Source organism: Chionomys nivalis, chromosome 23, assembly GCF_950005125.1.
Source record: "Chionomys nivalis chromosome 23, mChiNiv1.1, whole genome shotgun sequence".
NCBI classification, from domain to species: domain Eukaryota; kingdom Metazoa; phylum Chordata; class Mammalia; order Rodentia; family Cricetidae; genus Chionomys; species Chionomys nivalis.
In genome coordinates, this window is record NC_080108.1 from 43,325,781 (window position 1) to 43,349,545 (window position 23,765).

Below are 23,765 nucleotides of genomic sequence, written 5' to 3' on the forward strand. Positions count from 1 at the left end.
GGAAGACCCTAGATTTTGCTGCTCGGCACTCATGCTTTATGTCTTTCTCGTGTCCCCTTTGCTATCCATGTATTTGCAACCCTTGCCTCCCTTCTGCCTCTCAGCTCCCTGTCAGGAGCTGATTTCTGAAGAATTCTCTGCGAACAAAATTCACTAAGACAGAATACAAGAACAGGAGGAGCTGGAGAGATGGCTCAATGATTAAGAACACTTCTTAAATTTTTGGTTGTGAGCCTAGCTTTTAACAACTGAGCCATCTCTCCAGCCCAAGGACACTTCTTATTCTTGCAGAGGACCCAAGTTCCATCCCCAGCACTCATATAGTGGCTCACAACCACCCATAACTCCAGTTCCAGGGGATGTGACTCCCTCATTTGACCTCTGACTGAACCAGGCATGCATGTGGTACATATACATACATGTCTGTAAAACACTAACACACATAAAAATAAAATGTGAAAAAGAAAGGCTAGTCAAAACAAGAGGAAGGAAGTTTACAAAAGAACAAAGGCAAAAGAGAGACAGGAAAGGGGGTAGGCAGGGACAGAAGAGACAGGAGGGGGGTAGATGGGGAGAGAAGAGACAGGAGGGGGTAGATGGGGAGAGAAGAGACAGGAGGGGGTAGATGGGGAGAGAAGAGACAGGAGGGGGTAGATGGGGAGAGAAGAGACAGGAGGGGGTAGATGGGGAGAGAAGAGACAGGAGGGGGGGTAGACGGGGACAGAGAGACAGGAGGGGGTAGATGGGACAGAGAGACAGGAGGGGGTAGATGGGGACAGAGAGACAGGAGGGGGATAGATGGGGACAGAGAGACAGGAGGGGTAGATGGGGACAGAGAGACAGGAAGTGGGGTAGATGGGGACAGAGAGACAGGAGGGGGGTAGATGGGGACAGAGAGACAGGAGGGGGGTAGATGGGGACAGAGAGACAGGAGGGGGGTAGATGGGGACAGAGAGACAGGAGGGGGTAGACGGGGAGAGAAGAGGGACGGCTACACAACAAAGCCCCACAGGGTCCCAACATTGTGTGCAAACAAGGGTCCCCAGGGAGGGGTTGGCAGATGAAGTGTAGCCACGCCTCCGCCCTACCAGCTGTTGCTCACATCTGTCCTCATGCCTCAGATTGCTGGTCAAGTCTGTTACAGGGCAGCTGAGTCAGGAATACACCTCAGCCGAGGCCGAAAGGTTAGCAAGCGAGTCTTCCTTGCTTGTTCGCTTGAGACGGGGCCGTGACTAATACAGCTAATACAGCTCTGGCTGACTCTGAACTCACAGAAATCCACCTGCCTCTGTCTTTCCTGTGCTAGGGTCAAAGGTGTCACCATATCCGTCCCATCTTGAAGATCTCTCCGATTAAAACATCTGATACTGGACAGTGGTGACCTGCACCTTAATCTAGCACTTTGGAGGCCGAGACAGGCAGATTTCTTAAATTCAGTCCAGTCTGGTCTCTCCCCAGAGTGAGCTCCAGGACAGACAGGCCTACACAAAGAAACCCGTCAGGAAAAATCTAAATAAATAAATAAATAAATAAATAAATAAATAAATAAAATACTATTTGGTTTCTAGAAATCCCAATTCAATACACCATATCCTATCTAAATACACTCCATGTGACTAATAATCTGAATTAGAAGCTCTATGGTATAGCTTGTGCCCCAATATCTGTATAAGTTATAATATATTTCTTCTGTCAGTTCTCTTTCTCTGCAGAACCCTAACGCCGCCGCTGAGGTGCACCAGAAGGCCGCTCCAGCTGTGGGAACATTGCACCAGACTGCAATGCGGGACTGGTGGCAGCATTTGGCAGAAGGTGGAGACAAATGGATCTCCATGAGTTCAAGACCAGGGAGTTACATAGTGAGACCTTGCCTGAAAAATAAATAAATAGATAAACAAACAAACAAACAAATAAAGCAAGCAAGCAAGCAAGCTTGGCACAGTCGTCCACATAGTGCTCCCCGGTCATGGAGGCTTGAGCCAAGGTTGGAGAAAGCTGCTGAAGCCAAGCAGGATGTGGCAGAGTCAGATCCTGCAAGGAGGCCCTGGGAGTCCTCTGCACGGAGCTGTGCAGGAAAGTGAGACCTAAGTTGCTGTGAAAACCCATGGACATTGTGGAACATCTGTCACGAACAGCTGCAGGCATGAAGTGGAGCCCGCAGGAGAGAGCGGTCCCTTTGGTTGGTGACAGAGCTGGAGGGGCGGGGCTGCCCTTGGCTTGGAGTCTTGCTTCAGTCTGGTTTTGCCTCGCTATCTCCGGTCCCTCCCTTCGGACTGTGAATGCTTGCCTTGTGCCACTGTTTACTGCCCAGATTCTTTGGTGGATGGAGGCTGGTTAGGTGTTTGCCCAGGTCTCAAAAAGCACTTAAACGTTTGAAGCGTTAGAAGAGTTAAGACGCTAGAGGCCGTGGACAGAGTGTCTCGCTGCACCACCATCGTGAGATTGTAGTGCCTGGGCAGAGGCTACGCCCTACAGTGATGTGTTTCAAGCTCACGGTGGATGGATTCGTGCTAGTCTTTATTTTCTACCTGGCTGGATCTATAATCCTAGAAGATGCACCTTTAGGGATGTCTGTGAGGGCATGCCAGGTTATCAAAGATGGAGGGAAGACCCATCCTGACTGTGGCCAGCATCATCCCATAGACTGGGGTTCCAGACCGAATACGAAGAGAGAAACAGAACGTGAACCGGCTCTTCCTTGCTCTGCTTCCCGACTGGGTCCCGTAGACCCATGTGCATCAGCCTCCTGCAGTTCCCGACTCCGGCCAGGAGGGACTGTATAGTCAAACTGTGAGCCAATAGGAACCCTTCCTTGTCGCGGTGGTGAGAAACTAGCGGGCCCCAAGCAGCTCCTTGAGCAGATCTTTGCAGTGGCTGCTAATGCCTTGGGCTGCATTTCCCCTGGTCTGTGTTTGGGGAAGGTCTAGTGACGCCTTAATTAGTCCCCCTGCAGAGTGGGAGCCCTCGGAGGGCAGACATCCACAGACCTGTCTGGCTTCCTAACTATAGGTGAGTGTTGCTTGAAGGGAAGAATTAAAGGCTAGGCCTGGTGGCGCGGGCCTTCTCGAGGCTGGAGGAGAAGTGCCGCTACAAAGTGGATTAAGGCCAGCCTGACGCTGCTTGGTGGGAAATGGGCTTAATTTCCAATTGCCAACAAAAACCCTTACTGGGCTACTTTAAAAGGGAAGGAGAATACCTGACCAGCGGGAAAGTCGTCAACGTTAACTTTTTGTTTTGTGTCTGGGTCTTGTTAAGTTGCTCAGGCTGCCCTCCGATCCTTCTGCCTCGGTCTCCCAAGCACACGGACACAGGCTCATGTCTCTGGGCCTGGCATTTAGCCGTGTTGGTGGGTTTTTTTGTTGTTGTTTGTTTCTGTTTTGGCATTTGCAGTTTTGGGTTTGGTTTGGTTTGGTTTTTCTCTGTGTAGTTCTAGCTGTCCTGGAACTCACTCCGTAGACCAAGCTGGCCTTAAACTCACAGAGATCCGCCTGCCTCTGCTGTTGAGTACTGGGATTAAAGGCATATGCCACCATCATGTGGTGGTCGGTGTTTTTAAAGCCTCTCAAGGCAATGGAAAGGAATCCCCATATGCAGTATGCCCCGGTGGCCGCTTACTCCTAGTAATACAGGATAAATGTAAGGAAAGTTAATTACAATCTTTTTTTAAAGATTGAGGGGTGGTGTAAGCAGCTTAAAGGGGATCGTGAGAGCACGGTGTCTTTCCGGGGCAGGGGCACCTAACTCCGGTTCTCAGAAACTGGGACACAGCAAACAGCCTCCTCTGTTTCCCCGGAGGAAGTCGGCAGAGGGGCTGGTGTGCCACAGGGAAAGGGTGTCCTCGCTGCTGGGAGAGACTAGAGTGGGAACCACTTTGTTCAGTGCCGCAAACTGATTCTGTCCAGCGCTAAGTTGAGCACTCAGGGAAGCACTAGACAGCAGCTTATGAGGAGATCCTAGCACGTCACTGCACACGGATGTCCCAGCAGAGCACCACGTAGATGTCTACCACTAAATCCCTACACAATGGTGTCCCTGCGAGAACCAAGGCACTACTACTGCAGTGCGAACGGATGTGCATTTGCAACAAAGCGCAGCAATGTGGAAACCCAAGGAACAGAGTGCACACAGATTCTATACAGCGGCTGTTATCTCAAGGCTCCCTACGACAGCCGTCATAGTTTCCCAAGTGCAACTGGACCCACATGTCCAACTGCAGAAATGCACTCAAGTATACGACTGCAGGACTCGTGGATGTGTGCCAGCCTCCATCAGGGTCTAGACAGGAGTGCAAGGCTATTCTAGTGCAGGACTCGTGGATGTGTGCCAGCCTCCATCAGGGTCTAGACAGGAGTGCAAGGCTATTCTAGTGCAGGACTCGTGGATGTGTGCCAGCCTCCATCAGGGTCTAGACAGGAGTGCAAGGCTATTCTAGTGCAGGACTCGTGGATGTGTGCCAGCCTCCATCAGGGTCTAGACAGGAGTGCAAGGCTATTCTAGTGCAGGACTCGTGGATGTGTGCCAGCCTCCATCAGGGTCTAGACAGGAGTGCTTGCCCTTTGTCAGGGGATGTAGCACATGCGCATAGGGACAGTGCCCTACTTAGTGGCTGCAGTAGCTATGGTGTCACATCTTGGCTCCTGCTGCTGCTGCCATCTCCCTCTAGGACCTTGAGAGCAGGCCGGTGTAAATGCCTGAATGCTAACAAGTGTGTATGTGTGGGAATGCCGGGATGCTTGTGAGAGCTGGTTTACCTCCAAGCATGGACAAGTGGGGCAGGGCTTGTCCAATATGCACAAAGCCTCAGCTTCCATCCCCAGTCCTGCCAAAGAAGAAAGGAGGAGGAGGAGATGGAAAGACAGACTAGATTTGGGTCAGCAAGATGGGTCTGGGGGTGGAGGTGCTTGGTGCCAAGCCTGGTGACCTGAATCAATCCAGAACTACATGTTTCTGCTTTCTGAGCCAGGGTCTCATTGTTGCCCAGGATGACTTTTAATTTGCAATCCCACAGTCTCAGCCTCCTAAGTGGCTGGAACAACAGGCCTGCAGCACCAGCCCTGGAGGCTGATGTATTTCTTATGAATTAGTAGTTAAACACACAAGCTGATTAATTTTACATTCAACTTTTCAAAATGTTTATTATACACATTGGTCATATGTAACACTGGGTCTCATGACATTCTCATATATGTGTGCCGTGTTCTTTACTCAACCTTCATTTCCCTCTCCTGACTCCCCACTGGCCCTCAGTTCCCTCTCCTGACCCCCCCCACTGGTCCTCCCCACTGGTCCTCATCTCTCCTGTCCTCCCCACTGGCCCTCATCTCTCCTGACCCCCCACTGGCCCTCAGTTCCCTCTCTTGACCCCCCCCACTGGCCCTCAGTTCCCTCTCTTGCCCCCCCCCACTGGCCCTCAGTTCCCTCTCTTGACCCCCCCACTGGTCCTCATCTTCCTCTCCTGTACCCCCCAACTGGTCCTCATCTCCCTCTCCTATCCCCCCCACTGGTCCTCATCTTCCTCTCCTGTCCTCCCCACTCCAACTGGTCCTTCTCCCGTTCCCACCTAGGCCACCCTCTACTTTCATGTCCTTTTAATTATTTAGAGACCTAAAGAGTTTAATTGGGGTGACTTTTAGGGGCATCGGTGAGGGGTTGAAGGCTGATGGGCACCTTGCCAATGGCTACACCACTGAGGAAAATGTCTCTCCCTCTGCCAGCAACCATTAACTGTCTAGAAGGCCTCAGCCAGAGGGGGGCCTCACGCATGGTTCCCTGCTCCCTGCGGTGCCAGGTGTTCAGTTCACCAGAGACTGCAGAAGAAACAGGAAGGTTTTGGAGTCAACTGCTGGTGAACCGACTGACTAGCTTTGCAAAAGATTTTTTTTATTGTTACACAATTTACACCTTTTATCAAGTCCACACACCAAAACCTCTTACCTGAAACTCTCCAGACACAAATGCCAAGCAACTCCCAGTCACAGGACTTCTCAGTCTGCGGAGTCCTCTCACAGGCAAGTTTTGCATAGGCTTTGAATCCCTAGGAAGCTCTCAGGTAAGATTTACATACTTCAGACAGAGGGTAGCAGACAGAAATCGCAGATCAAAGCCAGGTGCTAACACTGGGACCGGATGTCGGTGGGCCCAGCAGTCTCTGCAGACCGGATGTTGGTGGGCCCAGCAGTCTCTGCAGACCGGATGTCGGTGGGCCCAGCAGTCTCTGCAGACCGGATGTTGGTGGGCCCAGCAGTCTCTGCAGACCGGATGTTGGTGGGCCCAGCAGTCTCTGCAGACCGGATGTTGGTGGGCCCAGCAGTCTCTGCGGGACAGGATGTTAGTTGACCCAGTAGTGCTCAGGTGCACCGCAGGCATTTGCAGCACAGCGGCTGTGAGTTCAGAAAGCAGAGCTTGCCACGGTAACCCATTCTTCCCTCTCCCCATTGTTATTCTTTCAGTCCCCACCCTTTTTCACCCCCACTCCCAGCGACCTCTGACCTCTGCCTCATCTGAAAACTTTTTCTCTCTTCTTGTTCTCTCCTGGTGTGCACATGTGTCTTTGTCTCTCTGTCTCTTTTTTTCTTCTCCTCTCTTTCTCTCTCTCCCTCCCTCCCTCCCTCTCTCCCTCTCTCTCTCTCCTTTAATAAACGTTTACGCCTATTTTTTGTGTCTATGTGCCTTTTACCCTCTGTTTACCTGCCACTCGGCTCTCCGGCCGCATGGGCGCACACCTGCTGCTGGGAATCTGCAGTCCCCGGCGTCTCTGCGCGGCAGGTGCTCCGCGGCCATTTTAAGAATAAAACCCATAGTCAAATGAGATTTTCCAACTTATCCACTATGCGAATACACGGCTCCTGTCACTTGTTACTGCTCTTTTGTCCCTGCCTACTTCATGCACACCGTCCGCCAGTAATGAACTCACAGACGCCCCCTCTGCAGCTTTTGAGAGGCCAGACACAGCAAAGAAGATGAATTAAGAGGCAGGTGAGATGGCTTAGCAGGCAGAGACACGTGCCACAAACCTACCAACCTGAGTTTCCAGGGAACAAGATGTAGAAGCTAAGAGCTCTGACCCAGCAAGTTGTCCTCTGACCTCCGTATTTCTTGCTGTGACCGGATCCTAGTGTGGGCACAAATACACACACACACACATACACACACACACACACACAGTTTTGTTTTGTTTGGCTTTGTTTCTGTTTCGAGACAGGGTTCCTTGTAGCTGTAGCTGTCCTGGAACTCACTTTGTAGACCAGGCTGGCCTCGAACTCACAGAGATCCGCCTGCCTCTGCCTCCCGAGTGCTGGGATTAAAGCGTGCACTACTGGGGAAATTTAGACCTCCCAGTCTCCCTTACGAGGTAATGCTGAAGGTTGGGGGACCTCACTTGGAACAGCGTGGAGTAGCTGTTATCAGAAGCCTGAGTAGAGCCCCTCTCTCAGCCCACGTGGCCCCTGCTCCTCTCAGGTCTATTCATCCTCTATTCATCCTCTGAACCCTAGCCCCCAGATCCTTGGCTCCCCTTTAACAGCGCATTTGCCAGCACTACTACTTTTTGGGGGGGCGGGAGAAGGGGTTAGGAATTGTTCTAGAATTTCATGAGATGTCCTTACAATTCTAAATTTGGAGACCCTGTTTTTATTTTTATTTTAAAAAAAATCTCACATTTCCTCAAGTAAGTTCAAAAATAGGATTTGGACCTACATGTTCTAGCTCACTAACATCATAAATCTTTATTCTATCTTCTCCCTCACCCTCCACCCTTGGCAGTTTTCCTGGCATCTTTTTCCCTCCTTCATGTGCTTGTGTGAAATCTAAGGGGAAACTTGTGACCTCACTCAGCCCACGATCTAATCCTCCTGGCAAGTGGCACCGTGAGCCAACACCGTGAAATCCGGCAACCAGTGACTTAGCTCCGCCCACACCGAGCCAGAGTTCCCTGGCACCTGGGGTCTTCTCGGGGCAGCACGGGACAGAGGGAAGTAAGGGCTCCCCGCGCGAGCTGCAGGTCACCGGGCTGTGGCGCCCTGGGTCTCGCGGCCAACTCCGTTGACGTCCCAGGTCGCGTGCCCAGGTCGCGTGCCCAGGCGGGTAGGGACCCTTAAGCCCTGCTCAGAGCCACAGCCCTAGAGGCACTCTTCCTGTCCGCCAAGGGGACTGACTGGACCGGACCGCTAAAGGGAAGCTGTCGGCGGGGCTGTCTCCGAAGACCCACAAACGGACCCTAGATTGTGAGTAACCCTTAAAAAACACATTTTTTAGCTTGGGCCAGACAGCACACTCTTTTAATCCCAATACTGCAGTTGCAGAGGCAGGAGGATTTATGAGTTCAAGGCCAGCTTGATCTACATAGGGAGCTCTGGGATAGCTAAAGCTACACAGTGAGACCCTATCTCAAAATAATTAGACTCAGCATTCGGGAGGCAGAGGCAGGCAGATTGCTGGGAGTTCGAGACCAGCCTACTCTACATAGCCAAGTTCTGGGACAGTCAGAGGTACATAGACCCTGTCTCAAAGTAATAAATAAATACATCATAGGAAATTACACGTGATAATAGAAGAAAATATGTAGAATTGATGAGAAACTCATATAGTACATATGAGATGTTAATACATAGTCTTGTGTATGATAATAATCACCTATAATATACTATAACAGAAGATTCCCTGTTCTCAGTGTTACAGAATAAAAAAGCTATGTTTCTAAGTTTCTAAGTTTAGCTGCCTCCCCTTCTGAAACCTAAAAGGAGCAAACATTTAACATGAAGGATTTGGCAGTGGGGTCTTTTTGTTTTGTTTTGTACTCTTGAGACTAAGTCTCACTGCGTAGCCCAAGTTGGCCTTGAACTCTTGAACCTTCTGTCAGCCTCAGGAGTTCTGGTGTGCTGGGCATAAAATCAGCTAAAATCGTGGTATCTTTTGAATGTTCACAGTATCTACAGCAGGCACAGACGCTCGCAGCAGACTGTAGCTTCAATTCCAGGAGATCTGACCTCCACAGGTACCTATACTCATGTGCACCCCTCCACACACACAATTAAAAAAAAATCAGCCGGGAGGTACCTCACCCAGCAAGTAGCCTCTCTCTTCTCAAAACTTTCTGGATGGCTCCTGCTCTGTTCCCAGAGAGGATGTTGGCTGCACTCAGCCTACAAGAGAGGCCCAGAGGCACTTCCTAGCCAGAGAAAGCCTGGGATCTGCCAACATCCCTGAGGCTCAGATGGAATAAAAGAGGGCTGAGAACACCATGAGAGAACCTCAGCTCCTCTGCCTCCTGTTCTGTGGGGACCCGAGGATGTGCACAGTCCCAGCCATGTGTCCCTCACCACACTGTACACCCTCAAACCGTGACCAAAATAAATCTTTCATGTCAGGTCACAGTGAGAAGACTAATGGGAAAAGGCCCCTTCACACTGAACCCCTAGTCCTAGCAGCGTCTCTGTTTGTAGGAACGGTGCCAAGAACTGGTGTGAGGCATCCAGATGCTCACAGGGACACAGACGGAGCACAAGGAAGAAAACCATTTCTGCAGTGTGCTGGAGTAGCCCAAACCGCTTAGCCAGGGGGCCAGCTGCTTCCAGGCCTGGATATTGTCCTTCCGTAGCCACTGTCCAATGATCATCTCCATGTACAACAGGAGAATCCCCACCAGAAGCAGCAGGATGAGGTACATCAGCAGAAAGCTGCCTTTGGAGGGGTGGGATCTTGCTCAGGCAGCTGGGAGCCCCGCAGCCCTCACACTCCTGCCTGGGGGGTCTGGACACCCCTTCCTTAACCTCACAGCATAGGCTCTGGCTTCACCTCCTCCATTCTGGTGGCACAGGTATGGGAAATGCCAAATGCTGCCAAGTCCAATGGAGAAGGCCACCGAGATCAGGGCTATTCTCTATATTCTTCTCCTGGAAGTGGTTTGGGATCTTGGTAATTCGGACCTCTCTGGTCCTGAAGCCCCAGGACATGGATGTCCATGCACACCAGAAAGCCCAGGGAGATAGAGGTGATAGCAGAGCGAGGACAAGTCTCTGCGCGGTGAGGTGGGTGTCAGGGATGGTGACCAGAGAGTCCCGTCAAGAGCTTGCTTGAGGTAGCTATTGTCTTTTCCGTAGGACACTTACTGGGGACACTGGTGGTGTACATGAACCTGTCCTCTGGACAGTGGGAGGTCCTGAGGCTCAGCAGGAAGGAGGCCACTGGGACACTTACAAGCACTGAGATCCTCATCCTAGTAATCTGATTGATATAGAGGATGACCCAGGTGGCAAAGAGGCACAGGGTGATGTTCAAGACCAGCATCTCAATCCCTTCTTCTACCTGGCTGGAGGCATCAAGGGTTGTGTGATACCAGAAATACTGGTAGGGCACTGTCCGAAGGCACTGGATCTCTGGGGGGAGAAGGAGGCAGAGATTCAGATACTTAAAGGTCACCTCAGATGGTGCCTCCAAGAGCTCTTGCAACTAACCCATCTCCCTGTCCTTCTCCTTACTAGTCATACTGATGGCAAGCAAGTGCTCTCATCAGAGAGGCTTCCTGACTCAGCTTTAGCTGCAAAACCCTGCAGCTCTTTTAAGAGATCCTGCCAGGAAACACTTAAATGGTGTTGATGAAAAGCTGAAGGCATGCTTTTCGGTTTTCAGCCGTAGGAGGAAAAAGCTGTGTCGTTTAAAAATGCTGGCTTTCTGGGCTGTCCTGCCAGGGCAAAGTCTGACTCCTTTAGGCAGGCAGTCCAACTGAATGTGGTCTGTGAGCAGAATGCTGCCGCTTGCTCGCTGTCATGGACCTTAAAACCTCACAGAGTTGTGGCAATAAAAATGTCTACTGCCAGTACCTCTGCCATGAGGCTGGAAAGCTAAGGAATGGGCTGGATCCAGCCACCAAAGCCACGGCTTTAGTCCTACTGATATTGCTTGGTAAATTAAAGACTCATGTGGCCACAAGTAAAAGAAAGAGTCAAAGTCGAAGAAAACGTCTAAATGGTTTACAGTGTGTTAAGAATATATGTAAGCTAAAGGTTAAAGTTCTTAAAAAAAGAGAGTAGTTAATCCCAACACTTGGCAGGCAGAAGTAAATTGACCTCTGTGACTTCAAGGGGTAGAAGTAGATTGACCTCTGTGACTTCAAGTTGTGGTAGCACACACCTTTAAACCCAATGCCTGTGAGGCAGAGACTGAGGGATCTCTGTGAGTTCAAGGACAGCATGGTCTACAGAGTTATTACAGGACAAAGATATACAGAGAACTTGTCTCAAAAAGTAAAAGTAAAAATAAAAGTAATAGAGGTTAAAGTAAAGCCACATAAAGATGGAAAATACACAGAGAATCTTGATACTGTATGCTATTATGCTCTCTTTGAATTGTTTGAATGCTGAGGTAGGAGCAACAGCTGCTAAAAGATATTTGTTTATAAATGCTATTGAACTAACCCAAGATAGATATTTTGAAAATTCCTTGACTTCAAAATTTGGATCTAAGGATATGATACTTTGGAAAAAGAGATTCTTTTTTTGTTTTCACAGAGGATGAGACCCTGTGGATTGCTTCTATCCCAATATGGTATGATGGACCACGTCTTCCTGAAAGGTTGCTGTGAACACCCTCAGGAAATTACTTTGCTCAGCTGCCGACTGAGATGAATCTAGCGCACAGGTTATATCATGAAAGACCTGAATAACAGTGCCCCCATTCAGCATGAAGCAGTTTGGAGAGAAATAACTACATCCATATTCTCAAATATTGTTTATAAATGTTCTTTTACATTTAAAGGGGGATATGATATAGATATGAATAATTTGCCTTGGTATGGATTTTAAGGTCAATTTGTTATATGTATATGCATTTCTGATCTTGATTAAGGTATTGTGATTGTGTAGTTCACTTAAAAATGTAATATATATAGGTTGTTAATGGATAATCATCAATAATCAAGCTTGTAGTCATGTTAGATTTTCTAGATATATAGAGATATATTTCAGTTAAATAGGCATTCTTCATATCTTTCAAAGACTACAGAATATGGCATTTTAAATGTCTTAATAACTTAGGATTGTTCATGACAGTGAGACACATCTGCTCCTGATAGCACCAATCTACTTCAAGAGGAAGATGGGCATTGAAGAGGCTCCTTATGGAGTTTGATAGCCATTTGGGCAAGAAACTGCTCTTGCCTGGACTGTTGCATAAACTGGACACAGAGAACCTGCAGAGAGAGGACTGCTGAACTTGCCTAAAGGTGAGATGGTCTTTTAGGGTTCCTGCTTCATTAAAGAGTCTACAAGACATTCTGCAGGACACAGCAGATAGTGACTGAACTGTCTTTGAAATTTCCTGCTTCATGGAAATGTCTGCTGGATACTGTGAGCCTGAAGGTTGAAGATTGATGCCCCAACGGTACAAAAGAACTTTGGGTGACTGCACAGGCAGCGAGATGTCTCTGTCATTTCTAGAGTTTTGAAAGTTTCTTACTTCTTGTTTGCTTAGGTAATATTATATCATTCTGGAGTTTTTGATGGAGTTGAAGAATGGATAGTTATAGTTTTACTTAGTTATGATAAAAGATAAAATATAAATATTGTAACTGCAATTCTTGCTTGATAACTGTTTTGTTAAATGTAATTTTACTATGTTAAAGTGAAAGCCTTTCCTTTTTGTTTAAACAGAAAAAGGGAAAATGATGGAGGATAGTCATATATCTATCTGTTGTTTTCATTGGTTAATTAATAAAGAAACTGCTTGGCCTGATAGATCAGAACATAGGTGGGTGGAGTAGACAGAATAGAATGCTGGGAAGAAGGGAAGTGAGGTCAGATGCTAAGGAGCCAGCCGGCAGGTCAGACATGCTGAATCTTCCCCGGTAAGCTACCACCTCGTGGTGCTACACAGATTATTAGAAATGGGTTAATCAAGATGTGAGAATTAGCCAATAAGAGGCTGAAATTAATGGGCCAGGCAGTGTTTAAAAGAATACAATTTGTGTGTTGTTATTTTGGGGCATAAGCTAGCCAGACGGCCGGGAGCTGGCCTGCAGCTCCTTCTACAACAAACAAAAGACACAGAAGCTCGGGGGCCTGAGTTTGGTCTCCAGTACCCATATGTAAGACCAGACAGAAAGGGATCCTTGGAACCCAGAACTGGGGTGGTGGGGACAGGAGGATCCAGGGTCCTAGTCTAATCAGCGTGTTCCAGGGCAGTGAGACCTGTCTCAGGAACAAGGTGGACAGCGAGAAGGAGTGGAATTAGCAGGGCCCGGACTGCATGCTAGAACTCACAGGTAAAAGGGCAGAACAGAAACATAAGAGACTGGACCTAGGAACGTGATTCTGGGCGGTTTGGGAGTGTGGGTGGCATTGGGGTGGGTGCTGGGACGCTCCTGTCATACGTAACCTTTTGTGTGTACAGCGGGGTCTGCACAAGCCTTTGGAAGCCAGAGGTCAACCTTTGTTGTCTTTCCTTAGACACTGCCCTCCTTGTTCACCTCCCACTGACCGGTTCACTCTCTAGCCCCCCCAGCACCTCCCTCCTCCTCATAGCATCCTGCCCACCCTCAGCCTTACTAATGTTTTCTCTATCTTCCTTCTCCTGCTTCTTGTGACCTACCTGCCTAGATGCTGATTTTCTCCATATTCTTCCCCTATGTCCTCCTCTGCTGCTTCCTCATCCACAGTCTCTTCCTGCCAGGAGCGTTGGCTAGCCTCAGGCGCCCTGGTGACCATAGAGGCAAGTCCCTCTCTACCTCACTCCCTAGGCCTCGCAGGTTCGTTGCTCTGTCGGCCTCACCTCACCTGGGAACCCTCTCTTCCACAGCTATCTTGTCATCGCTGGACACATGGCGTCAGGCTGGAGGCCATGTGCTTTACTTCCTTGGCCTTGACATGGGCACCATCATCACTTTCTCTTCCTACCAGACTAGAGGTGACAACTACATCAAGTTGGCCTCCTTTATGGCCATGGCCAATCTGGTGATGTAGCTACTGAGCAGGGCCATCATCTTTCTGGTGCTAGGCTTCTGGACCACAACCAGCGGGCCCAACTGTGTTGAGAAGTGAGTGGTACAACCTGGCAATGCTAGCAGAAGCTTTTCCTTCTCAGCTTCCCTTCAGCACCACAGTCCTGTCAGTCAGACCCTTCCGTTGAACCCCACTTCACCTCATCCTCACAATAAACAACCGCTGCCTAACGGACGAGGACAGTTCCAGAAATTGCAGATGAAGCTAAGGATCATTTTCAAGTTGCCTATTTAACCTGCAAGGCTGCTGTCACAGCTTACCATGATGTCACAGCTGCCACGATGCGGGCGGCGGCTGTTGGCAGGGGCTGTGTTTGAGTTGGGAAGCACCAAGTGTTTGCGCTTTGCCCAGTCGCTCTGCTTTTTTTTTTCTAGGTGTAGCCAGATACTGGGGGTTTTTTTTTTGCTTTGTTTTGTTTTTGTTGTTTGAGACAAGGTCTCACTGTCTATCCATGGCTGGCCTGTACTTCACTCTGTAGACCAGGCTGGCTTCACATTCGTAGAGATCCGCCTGTCTCTGCCTCCCAGTGCTGGGATTAAAGGTGTGTGCCAGGACTAGCGAGATTGCTCATTGGTTAAGAACACTGACAGCAGCCAGGTGGTGGTGGCACACTCTGGAGGCCCTGGCAGTTGGTTCTCTGAGTTCGAGGCCAGCCTGATCTACAGAGCGAGTTCCAGGACAGCCAGGGCTACACAAAGAAACCCTGTCTCAAGAAACCAAAACAAACAAGCAAACTTGCTGCTCTTCCATAGGACCCGGGGTTCAGTACTCAGCACCCATATGTTGACTTTCAAACATTATATAGGTCCAGCCCAGGGACCCAACACCCTCTTCTGGCCTCTGAGGACATTGCCCACACAAGGTGGACAAACACACACATACATGAAGACAAAACAACCATACACACAAGATAATAAAGGTATGTGCCATCACAATGGGCACAGAACTGGAATTTGTTTTGTATACACCAATTTTCTTATACACTTTGAATTATTTTATCTTTTGAGATATTGTCATGTAATTCCCCCTCCCTTCCTTCCGAGTCCTCCCACAAGCCTCTCCTTGCTTTTTTGTTTCATTGCTGTAGCATTCAGAGGCTTAAGAGTTTTCCTTCCAGTTAGGATGTCAAGGGTTAGCAATTTCTGTCTGTCTGTTTGCTTGGTGCATGTGTGCACCTGCACGTGCATGTCTGGGCATGCATATAGAGGTCAGAACACAATTTTGTGGAGTCTGCTTCTCTCTTGCGTGGTTCAGAGATCAAACTCCAAGTTTGAATGGCAAGTGATCTGTCCACTGAACTATCCCATGGGCCTAACTCTTTTGAGTTGTTTTGTTTTTCTCACTGTAGCCCTGGCTGTCCTGGAACTCACTCTGTAGACCAGGTTGGCCTCGAACTCAAAGATCTACCTGCCTCTGCTTCCTGAGTGCTGGGATTAAAGGCGTACATTACCACCACCTGGTTTTTTTAAAAGGCAGTGTCTCATGTTGCCAAAGCTGGCCTTGATCTGTCTAGTAGCTAAGGATGACCTTGAACTTCTGACCCCTCCTTGTCCTCTTGAATGCTGAGGTGACAGGCATGTGCCACCACACCCAGCTTGCACCTGAGAAGCTGAAGGGAAGGCTGCAGCGAGACCACACTGCGCACGTGCTGCAATGACTGTCAGCTACAGACTCAGAGGTTCAGGCAGAAACTGAGAGCCAGTGTGCAGGGAAGCTAGAGGAAGCCTTGTGCTTTGTTGGTGGGTGTGTAAATTCACGCACTGCCTTTGGAGACAAGTACTTCTCACAGTCAATCACTTGTTCAGTGACCCAAACGATGACTGACCATTGACTACCTGTAGGTAAACATGGAAGTACAATCTGAGACCCTAGCAGTAAGATTTCATAAAAAAGTTAGCATAACCATCCAACTAATGGAATACCAGGCACTAATGAAAAGGACTTGACTAACGCTGTGTTTCGGGGCCTTCATGTCTTAGACACTGTCTTAGCTCTGGTTACTATTGTTATGAAGAGACACCATGACTACAACAACTCTTGTAAAGAAAACATTTAATTGGGGTGGCTCACGTACACACACACATATCACATACAACCACACACACACCACACACATCACACACTCACCATACACATCACATACATCACACCACACACACAAACACACCACACACATCACATACCACACACAGAGCCCCCAACCATGGACTTCCAGAGCCATGATAGCGTACATCTGTATGCGATTCTCCTCCTCCTTGGTTGGTGATGCTTGGGGAGCCAAACCATTCTCTATCGTCTTTTCTCTTCCTACGCTAGCAGGAGTGTCAACAATCTGGTCGATATGATAATCAAAGGTGTGCTGTCCCAGGCTGCCTGACCTCCCCAAGGCACCATTCATAAACCTCCAGTAGAATACATGGACTGGATCAGTCAGCTCCCCAGTAAACTCCAGGCGGATGTGGTCCGTTTCTCCCCACCCTGCAGCATCCTGGTACAGAAGGAAAAGGTATGTTTGTCAAGGAGGCTGGTCTGGCGGCCTCCCCGCAGCCAAGAGTTCTGATCTTGGCTCCCCTCCACATCTATGTGCCACAGCTCCATTGTAGCTCACTTCAAGGGACCCAGAAAATGAATGTCACTCAGGTTACACAGTCAAGGAGGGACAACTTTGGACACTTTAACCTCCTCGATTTCCACGCTGAGTGGCAGACATGACTAATGAAGTGCTCTCCTAACCCCATCCATCCAGACCCTGCCCTGCCTTAGAGCTCTTCTCCCCACAGTTCACGGAGGGCCCTGGCCTGGCATACGTGGCCTTCTCTCAAGTCATCTTTTTCATCGCCCTTGTCTTCATGGGTCTGGCCACAGTGACAACGCTCCTGGAGAGTATTGTGCTTCCTCTGCAGAGAAACATCCCAACCTTCACGAAGTATCCCAAGCTGATACCAGGTACAAAAGCCCCTACCTGTAATCTTCCTCTCACTTACCTCACCTGAAGCATCCCGGGGTCACATGGACCCCCTAGCTCACAACCCCCAGTGTACCCCATCCACGTCCACCCTTAGTGACTGTCTGCTTGGGAGGACTTCTGGGCAGCCTTGTCCAATTCAGTCATTCCGGCAGCTACGTGGTGTTCCTGTTTGATGACCACCTGGTCCCTATGGTCCTCGTCATTATTGTGGTGCTCCAGAACCTTTCCCTGGCTTTTGTCTATGGAATCAGGAGGTAATTTCCAATCCCTGGGGGGGGGGGGTCTTAGCTATCCAATCTATTCTAGGCCTTCAGGGGGCAGAGGCACTGCACAGGAGTCAAAGTCCTCAGAGAGTGGGCAGATCCTCCAGGAAGATGCATTCCTAAGTGCACTGCAGGCCAAGGGCCGTGGTGGTACCATCTGTGGACTGAACGATTCTCATGGGTAACAAAACATGGTCCAGAGCCAGGGAGGCCTGGTCCCCCACACTAAGCATCAGGAGTTTCCAAGAGTTGGGGATAGAAGGTCTACCTATGCCCAGGTATGCCCAGGCCTTACGTCCTGATGGCTGCCTCCTTCATCCAGGTTCAGGGCTGAGATTTCTTACCAGCTGGGCCGCTGGGCACCATTCACCTTCTTGTGGACTTACGTGACCCTGCCTGCTCTGCTGGTGCTGCTCACCATCTACTTCCTGAATCTCTACCACAGGAAGACCCTCTACTACATCTCCTGGAATGACAGTATGGTGCGCCCTGGGGACCTGGCACCCCACCCTGTGGCTCTTACACTTAGGGACCTGGAGACCCCAAACCCCAAGCACATAGACTCAGCCCCCCATCCTGCATCTCCTACCCCCAGGACTTGGGGAACCCTGTGCCCAGAGTATTCAGACTGAGTCCTCACCTGTATCTCCTGCCCTGGGGACACTGTACCCAGACTGAGCCCTTCCCCCTGTGGTCCACTGTCCCTGTCTCCAGAGCCAGGAAGTGAAGCAGCCTTACCAGAATAGTCCTGGGCTGGGTCACCTTCCTCAGCGTCCTGGCTCTGCTGCCCATCCCTGTGTATCCGCTGCAGCACTGGTGGAACCAGGACGACCAGGTCATCTGTGAGGTCTTTAAAAAGCCTTCATCCTCCAAAAGGACAGAAATGCGATCCAACAAGGTCAGCCAGCGGCCTGCATACGCGCTAAGAAGACTCACACTCAGAGGCCAGGACAAAGGTGGCCAGGTTCCACTCCCAAGAAAGAACCCCACAGATGCCATCCCCCTTCAACCCTAAACCTATTGACAAGAAGTGACAGTGAAATTTTCTCCAGTTTCAGCCTTCGAGGTGACTCCACTGTCCCCAACAATCCTGAGGCACCAGAGCCCACTGTCCTCCCAGCAGGTGACCTTGGCTGCCACAGCACTGGACAGAAAGGACAGGCATAGGCTTCTGAAGTGGCCATGTTAAATGTTTTTAGTCTCTGGTTGATGCACATCAAGCCAGTCCCCGCCCCACAGAAAGCAGAAGACAGGATGTGGAAACCCAGCGGGAACATCTGTGAGAGCCCTCACTGGGCTTCAGCTGGACACGCCAACTCAAAGCCCGTCTTCCAGCAGTTTGGATGCAGTGCCCAGGGCCTCCTGACTCTCTGAGATATGGACACAACTTTGGTGTGCCCAGGTCGGACACAGTGCTCCCTCTAGCCCTGCCTAGTCCTTTTGCCTGTCAACTGTATGGCCTATCTCCCAGGGACAGTGATCTCACGTGCTGCCAAGACAGCATTTGTGGTCTGTTAATAAGTGAGGTTGGTGAATTACATACCCGCTGTGGGCACAGTGTTCTCTCTCACACACACACACATTTCACACACACACGTTGTGGGCACATGCTTCTCACTCTCTCACACACACTTCACACATACCTGCCGTGGGCACAGTGTTCCCTCTTTCACACACACACTTCACACATACCTGCTGTGGGCACAGTGTTCCCCCTCACACACACTTCACACAGTAGCCTGGAGACTTGGGACCCTTCGGCTGTGTTGACTCAATTTTCTTAGCGGCCCACCCGTGAGGAAACTGCAGGAAGCACTTCCTCCCAGAGTCTAACCCCATATCGAGCACCATGCTGACCCCAGGACTGAGTCTGCCCCAAGGTCCACGTCACTGCTGTCACCGAGAAGGTGAGGCACTGGAACCACACCTGACTGTAGGACTCCGCCCACCATGATAAGCTTGATAGGAGCAGACCACCCAAAGGAAGTTCTTAATTTCCAACCATTATCACCTGCCAGTGTAGGACTCAGCCATCGAAAAGTTTAATGGAGGCCTGGGTGTCAGCAGTTTACCAGGAAGCAATACCTGGTTGCAGGAAGGACCATGAACTGAGATTATCCAGCACCACCCAAGAACAGACCATCCAAAGGAAATTCCTAGGATCACCTGCCAGCACACTCACCAGGACACCCTAGACAAGTGTCAGTCAATCAAGGGCCCTGAACCTCAGAAACCCCTCACCCCCACCTTTACAACTATAAAAGCCCAATTCTAACTGAGCTTGGGCTCTCTAGTTATTCCAATACGTTGGACATGCGGAGAGACTGAGTTTGCAAACTTGATTAAAATAAAGGCTCTTTGCCTTTATATATGGGATTCCATCTCCTTGTTGGCTTTTGCAGGGACTTTGTGGATTTGGGTATAACACCACCACCTCTGGTTGTTTCTTTTTAATCTCACAGGTGTGACACCTTTTTCTGTATCCATAAAGTCCTTTGACCACGACCCTGTTTGCAGTTGAGGCAGGGGGAGGAGTGGGTGAGTGTGGACGGCGTCACAGAGTGAAGAGCACAGTGGGCAGAGTCCAAGTTTCCCAAGGCTGTGCTTGTACTCGGAGGGACTAGCCACTGGGTGACACCAGGGTGACTTCACAGGGATTGTCTTCGTGTAGCAGAGCAGAGGCAGGAGGGAGCCACCTCCACCCTGTGTCTCAGGAGCAAGGGCCAGACATTATTCTGGGTCTAGGGAAGAGGCTGAAGTCTGGACACACAGCTCTAGGGAGGAGGGCTCTGGTCTAAGGGATGAGGGTTTGGGTGTGTACCCCTGAGACGGAGGGAGAGGATTCAGGGCCTGGAGCTTTGGGTCTGGACTCCTGGGTAAAGGTGGAGAACTGGAGTCTGCACTACAGGGTTGCTGGAAGAGGGGTAATCTTGGACAAAAGCATGAAGAGTGTGTGAGGATCTCCCCCAGGATCTGAGCGTTGGTCTCGTGTCTTCCACAGCAGTCGGTGCCCAGGATGCTGAACCGGCCTCTCTAGCAGGTTGAACAGCAGCACTCAGTGTGGGGAGAGGTGGTTGGGGTTTAAGTTGCCAAGGCCCACAAGGTCACTTTCCAGCCTGGACATGCGGCACAGAGGCCACAATCCTCAAAACTGTGTCTCCATCCACGAGAACAGCGTCCTCCTCATCCCTCCCTCTCGTCACGGTCTGTTCTACAGGCACTTATGGCTTCTGTCTCTTCCTCTCTGTCCTGGCTGGCTTTATGTCAACTTGACACAAGCTGGAGTCGTCTGAGAGGAGGGGACCTCAGTTGAGAAAATTCCTCAGTAAGGTCTGGCTGTATGTAAGCTTGTAGGGTATTTTCTTAATTAGTGATTGATGGGGGAAGGTCCAGCCCCTTGTGGGTGGTACTGTCCCTGGGCTGGTGGTCCTGTGTTCTATAAGAAAGCAGCTGATCAAGCCAAGGGGAGCAAGCCAGTAAGCAGCATCCATCCAGGGGCCTCTGTATCAGTTCCTGCCTCTAGGTTTCTTGCTTGCTTTAGTTCCTGTCCTGACCTCCTTTGATGGTGGGCTACAACATGGAAGTGTAAGCCAAATAACTCACTCACTCCTTAGCTTGCTTTTGGTCATGGTGGCCCTTACTAAGACACCCTCAGTTATTTTCTCACCCCCCTTTTCCTTTTGACAGGGTCTTAGGGCTCAGGTTGTCCTTGAACTCATGATATAGCCAAAGATAGACTTGAATTTCTGATCCTTCTGCTTCTGTCTCCAAAGTGCTGGTATCAACGTCTGGTCTGTGAGATGCAGTGGTTTGAACCAGGGCTTCATGTCCGCTAGGCGAGCGCTCCACCAGCCCAGCCAGCCTCAGCATTCTGTCTTTCTGGAACCATGTCTCTATTTCTTCCATATGCCTCATTTTCACAGGACTGAGGTTCTCTCTGGTTGGTGGGCCCAGACAGGTGGTCATAGGGAGCCAGTCAGGGAGACTGCCCGTGTGTCCAGATACTAAATGAAGGTTTGTTCCCAGAGTTTATGTTTGTCACTCAAACTTAGTGACATACAATGGCATATGTGGTGGTTGGAATGAGAATGGCCCCCGTGAGCCCATAAATTTATATTCTTAGTCTTCTGTTGAACTGCTTAGAAAGATTAGGAGCTGTGGCCTTGCTAGAGTAGGTGTGTTGCTGGGGGTGGGTTCTAAGGTTTCAAAAGCCCGAACCAGCCAGACCCAGTCTCTCTCTCTCTCTCTCTCTCTCTCTCTCTCTCTCTCTCTCTCTCTCTCTCTCTCTCTCTATCCTGCTTGCACGTTACCATACTCCCTACCGTGAAGATGATGGAGTACGCCTCAGAAACTGTAGGCAAACCCCAATTAAATTATTTCTTTTATAAGAGTCGTCTTGGCCACGGTGTCCCTTCACAACAATAGACTGGTGACTAAGATAGACGTTGGTACCAGGGAGCAGGGTATTGTTGTGACAAGCCTGACCATGCTGGACTTCGGGACTTCAGGTTAGAAAAGTTGCCGAATGCTTTAAGTGGGGCTTAAAGGGCCATCCTAGTGGGAGTAAGCCAGTAAAAGCACCACCCCTTCACAGCTTCTGCAACAGCTCCTGCTGCTAGGTTCCTGTGTTAGGTCTGCCTGGCTCCCGCCAGTGATGGGCAGTGTCAGTGATGTGGAGCTTGTTTTTGGTCGTGGTGTTTCATCACAGCAATAGTAACCCTGATTAGGACATCATGGACGTGGCCGTATTCCGCTGTGGATCGCTGGAACGGCTAGAGAACTGATGGGGATGACACCATCATCTGGCCCACAAAGGTGGAGCTGATTGACCACAACGTTGGAATTAACATACATAAATTAATATGAAAGGATGAGACATGGGTAAATATAGAAAAATCAGATCTAATTCAGTTTCCAGTATAAATTTGGATAGCTTATGTACCATTTACAAATATTTGCACAAGAGACTGGATGTGCAAGAAGTGGGGTCTCAAAAAGTTTGCACAGGGGAAGATGCTGACATTTACTGAGGTCCCAACTCTATGTTTGGGAGTTGCTCGGAATCTGGTTTAATGTGTCCTTATGTGTTGGATCTCTGTGGCTTGCTGTACAATTTCAAATCTCCACCAGGGGGCTTTGTGTACCCCAATGACAGAATTCCTCATCCGCAGGGATCTCTGGTACATTGAGTATACGCCCAGTCTAAACCCTTGACAGTCAACATACGAGCTCTGTTTCTTGGAAGAATTTATTTGATCACACAGCTCTTTATTTAATCTGTGAAGATGCCTATTGCTTTAAGGGTACAGGGAAGTTCTCTATGTGTGCATGATAATGCCTAAAGTATAGGACCTCCTTCACAAACAGTGGTTGTCTTCACCAAGGGCACATGATACACATATTTCCTAGGGTTAGTCACCTTGTGTAGATAAATATAGCTAAAGTCAGATACATTCATGGAACTAAACAAAGACTGCCAAGGCTCTTACTGTCATCCACTCCAGAAGTCCATTAGTAGAGATTCAGAATTTTAGACTCAGTATCCATTTATCAACCTGCTAGACCAGATCCCCGGCAACCCTCAGTCTCACAGTGGGAAGGCGGAAGCTGCTGAAATGCAGGGAAAGAAGAGCCAGGTGGAGGTTGAGACTCTCAGCACTGAATCGTGGAGACTGTGGCAGAGGCAAACCTTGGGAGGTGGACATTGGTAGAGACAAGGGGCCAGGCAGAAAGGACCAGAAAGAAGGTTAATCTGTGTTCAGTGGGGTCCCGGAAGGGCCATCACAGAGCCCCATCCCCAGATGCCATGATGCTCACGCTCAGGGGACACTGCCTTCCTGTCTCCCTGTGTCTCTTGTGGTGACACCCTGTGTAGCCTCTCGGCTTCTCTTACTCCTCTTCCCTCTGTCCGTCTGCTGCTCTTGGGTGGTGTACCCGTCCAGCAGGTCTAGTTATTCCAGGGTCTGAAGGGGCGCTACCTGAAAGAACATGGGCGCGAGAGAGGAACGAGACCAAGCAAAATTCTCTTGTCAAAGCCTCCATTAATTAGCGTAATGGTTGTGGCTTAAATACCCCTTGAATGAGGAATTTGGTTTGGGGTAGGGGGTTTTGCCGGGGTAGCAAAGGTCAGCACACCTGGTAAGCGGAAACATTCTTTTTGTGGCTCCATTAACAAACAGCTCTCAAGGTAGTTGGGATGTGGGGGCTCTCTGCAAACATTCTTAGGATAATGGTCCCTGCTATCAAGATAGTTGGGACGTGAGGCAGGTTCCGTCAGCAAACAGCTCTCAAGGCAGTGGGGCTTTCTGCAAACATCCTTAGGACAATGGTCCCTGCTATCATCTTTGGGAAAATGGCTCCTGACAGGATGGTTCATGATCCTGGTTCCCCTCACACTGTTCTCACTGATGTGACGATCCCACCACTGACTGTGCTGTTCTCCTGTGTGAACATTCTGGAAGATTCCAGCCTACTGCAGATGCTGGGGATCCAGCCTAGGTCCCCACACTCGCAGACAAGCACTCTGTTGACTGAGTTATCTGC

The 23,765-nt window shown here is 49.7% G+C and overlaps 1 long non-coding RNA gene and 1 pseudogene across 2 annotated transcripts; both read left to right on the plus strand.

Annotated features, from left to right (window-relative positions):
• The first annotated feature begins 6,279 nt into the window (after positions 1–6,279).
• LOC130865587 (uncharacterized) lies at positions 6,280–13,025 on the plus strand. Of its 2 annotated transcripts, none has more exons than XR_009056143.1 (4): positions 6,280–6,975; positions 7,762–8,222; positions 8,925–8,992; positions 9,441–13,025. It is a non-coding gene; the product is annotated as an uncharacterized LOC130865587 (long non-coding RNA). The 2 variants fall into 2 exon arrangements; XR_009056144.1 differs by having other exon boundaries at positions 6,290–6,410.
• Positions 13,026–13,589: 564 nt separating this feature from the next.
• On the plus strand, positions 13,590–18,389 carry LOC130865142 (orphan sodium- and chloride-dependent neurotransmitter transporter NTT5-like; annotated as a pseudogene).
• The last annotated feature ends 5,376 nt before the right edge of the window (positions 18,390–23,765 follow it).